Source organism: Austrofundulus limnaeus, unplaced genomic scaffold, assembly GCF_001266775.1.
Source record: "Austrofundulus limnaeus strain Quisiro unplaced genomic scaffold, Austrofundulus_limnaeus-1.0 Scaffold5, whole genome shotgun sequence".
In the NCBI taxonomy this organism is placed as follows: domain Eukaryota; kingdom Metazoa; phylum Chordata; class Actinopteri; order Cyprinodontiformes; family Rivulidae; genus Austrofundulus; species Austrofundulus limnaeus.
The window spans coordinates 540476-544054 of record NW_013952407.1 but is presented as its reverse complement, the minus strand read 5'-3'; the positions used below and the strand labels follow the sequence as shown (position 1 = coordinate 544054).

The 3579-nt window shown below is 38.8% G+C and overlaps 1 protein-coding gene across 1 annotated transcript in view; it reads right to left on the bottom strand.

Moving 5' to 3' along the window:
* Positions 1-3579, bottom strand: part of cilp (cartilage intermediate layer protein, nucleotide pyrophosphohydrolase) — a 50384-nt gene that overhangs the window by 39848 nt on the left and 6957 nt on the right. The window lies entirely within an intron of this gene.

Sequence of the window (3579 nt, the reverse complement as noted above, 5' to 3'; positions counted from 1 at the left end):
GATCCTAAGGCCACCAAAACGGATCCCCTCAACACCTCGGCTGCGCCTAGAAATTCTGTCCATGAAAGTAATGAACAGAATCGGTGACAAAAAGGCAGCCTTGGCTAACTGTAGTTCTTTCTATATTAAAAAGCAGACTGTGCTGATATGTGAATAAAATATAAAATGTTATTAAATCTTAATTTGAAGCCATCGTTTCTCCTATAATTACTTTGCAACAAAGACATTAATTTTCCACATGCTAAAATGAAATTTGAAGATCTTTGAACAGAAACCATTTATTCTTTTCTCTTTTTTTTACCTTAGCAGAACAGCACACACAAATGTTTAATTCGGCACACATTTTTCAGTCAATGCTGCAGCCAGCCACGGAGCATTAGTGACTAATTGATGACTTTGTGGTTTGAATTCTCATACATACTGAGCAGCAGCGCAAAACTCCTGGATGTGTCACCAGCAGCAGGATCTTCTCCGGTTATTAAGTGTCTCCATTGRGATGCGCTTGACAGGCATTATCTTTCCTGAAACTACATGTGGCTCCTCAGTTATTGAAATGCAAATCTGGGAGCGGGGGGAAAGACACTACATGGGTGGCAGACTTCAGCAGATTTCCCATATTAAAAGCTGGGAAGATGGAGAACTGTGTCATGTTGTAGGTATCTGTCTGATCTGAGCCCAGAGGAGGAACGATGGGGATCTAAATGAGCTGAAAACAAACCCACCTCTGCTGCATGTGACCGCAGCKACATGATGAAGGCTCCTTTCATCATCAAATGTGGCTCTACATTTTCCTTAATACATTTGATAGCTATAAGTAGAAAGACAAAAAAACAACAAATGTAGAGAAAAAAACGAGATTCTGAGATCAAAGACAGGAAGTTTAAGATGTCGGGGTCAGACATGAAGCCCAACCTGACTTAGATTAATGTTCTTTTATGTGACAAAATGATGAAACTGCCCTTAGTGTATTTTTTGCTGCATTAGCATATAAACAATTTGATCATTTCAGCACTTTTTCAGTACAATGCACCTGCTTTAGGCGTTTGACCTGCAGCTTTTTGTTCTTTATTTAAAAAAAGCATCTGCAATTACAAATGCTGAGATTAACGAGTGGAATCGGGCAACCTTGAATCCTTATTTTTGTATCTCCATATGAAAAGTGCTGCCAGTGCGATGCATTATGAATTATTCACGCTCTGTCTTTGTGTGTACAGTATGTAAATGATAGGAGATGGTTAGGATAATGGAATGAAGGTGGAGGACCTTCATTGCGAGTAGTGAGGGGAGGGCCGATTACTTCCCCTAACACAACTGGAAACATGCTCACATGCTCATTAGGAAAAATATATTGCTGTTTTTTTCTTAATGGACCAATCAACTCTGCCAACCYGTCACATGCATGTGCTCTCTGCATAATTGCATTTTTTTTATTAACTTTAAATATGGAACCATTTAATTATTTGTGCCAGCTGACTTCTTTAAAAGGCAGAAACTACAAAGTACTAACTGGAGATAATTATTCATGATGGAACTCAAGAGTCCATCCATCTATTATCTTTACTCACTTTTTTCTTTAGTCACTGGTGTTCATATCTACTTAAAGGAGACATTCTGCTTTTAAATCCTTCTTTCTCACATGGGGTCTATATAAAGTGAAACTGTAATGCTTTGGTCTGAATTCCTCCTTACTTTAACCCCACAAGCCCCTCCCCTTTTCTGGGGTGTGTCTCAGATCAACTCGTTTTGAGTCTGTCTCTTTAAATCCAGCTTCTAGACTGGTTCATTCTAGCTTGATGTTTACGACTATATAGCTGCACAGAAATGTTTTATTTACAAATGAATTAAAAGGTGTCAACAAGAGAAGACTTGTCCATCCAGCCTTACATGTAGGAGCCAGAGTCTGACCCAGAGCCAGTGGAGAATGAAGACCACCAAATTGTAATTGGTAATCTACAGCAGACCTCTTTTAGAAATTCCGTTGCAAATTCTGTGATGTTATAGTTTAGAAAATTCTATAGAAAACTAAGCATGCGATTTTACGATGTAAAAACAAGTGTGCATTGCCGTGTAGCAWGTCTTTACCTGCAGCAGTGCACTTGCAGAATGAACGGTGACCAATTTCAAATGTGTTTTCTATACCAGCTTGTGCTTGTCAAGTCAGCAGGTGTTTGTAATGAGGGTAATTGTGTGACAATATGAAGTTTGAAGAGAAATTTTGTTGAAGTTGCTGTAGCTGGGTTTTGAACCCTGCTCTCCCACATGAAAGCCCATGGCATTAACCATGAGACCATTGGAGCTGTGGCAGACTTGATTGCCAGGGGTTGGTTTGTATGTGTGCAGAAAGAGGCCACATCGCCAATGCAGTTGTTGACACTAAACTGCAATATATTATAACAATAAAGCAATATTAGGACAATATAATAGTAAAACATCAAAATACTAACATATTAATATTGTAAACATTGAACTACTGAGTTTAAATATTATTAACTATGGTGCAGTACTGAGTAGGTACAGCAGGGGGCAGTATTGGACCAATACAAGGTTCCATTAACTCCTATTATAAATTATTAAACATTAATATTTCAAAAACTATAAGGTACCAAAAGGCATAACCATCATTTGGCACAGGAGCTTTACAGATATAAATTACAATAGCAACTCTAGGACAAAGTATGCAGGAGTAGAAGTGTGCCAAAGTGGAGATGACTTGGATGGGAAATGAATCACAGTAGTGTGCATAAAAAAACCTGAACAGGTTTAAAAATACGACCCAAACAGAATATAAAGATGTCTATGCAAACCAAGAGAAACGAAATTCAAGCACGCCTACAGATTCAAAGTACACAACAAACTGAGTTTAAGGTCTAAAAAAAGTGGGTTTTGCATGATATATTCATTTTAAATTACCTAAAAAATAATGGAGGTTTGCGTGTTTTTACAGCTTCCTGAAATGCAACACATTGGCACATTCTCTTTATCCTTCCAACATATTTCTCTGTTTTTTTATTGCCAGTTTTGAATCTGAAACTCTTGACACCCCCAAATAAAAAGATGCTATTATAGCATATGAAACAAACAAACAAATACAGTACTGTTCCAAACCACATTTCCATTCTTATCACCAGCTCAGTCAGCTTTCACTCTCGGAGGATATGTTCTCAGTTTGCAGGTGGAGCGATTAGCTCGGTGGATGCAGGATGAAGGCAGGCAAACCCCCCTCAGGGAAGTGCTGACAAATTCCCAGATATTGATTGGGTGCAGGAGTTTCTGGACACATTTGTCTAACCTGATCCTTTCAGTGCTCAATGAGACACAACAAACTACAAACAGGTCACTAGAGGGATATTAAATGTTGTGACAAAGATCTATGGACTGTAAAGTAAAAATGTGTGTCTTTCTGAAAGCCTTATTGCTGCTCGCTTCACTGTACACAGCAATATGCAGCACTGGTTGACTGATTGCCCTGGGAGGGTTTATGGTTGTTGCTATTGGATCTTGTGTACGTGTGTGTACGTGTGTGTGTGTGTGTGTGTACGTGTGTGTGTGTGTGTGTGTGTGTGTGTGTGTGTGTGTGTG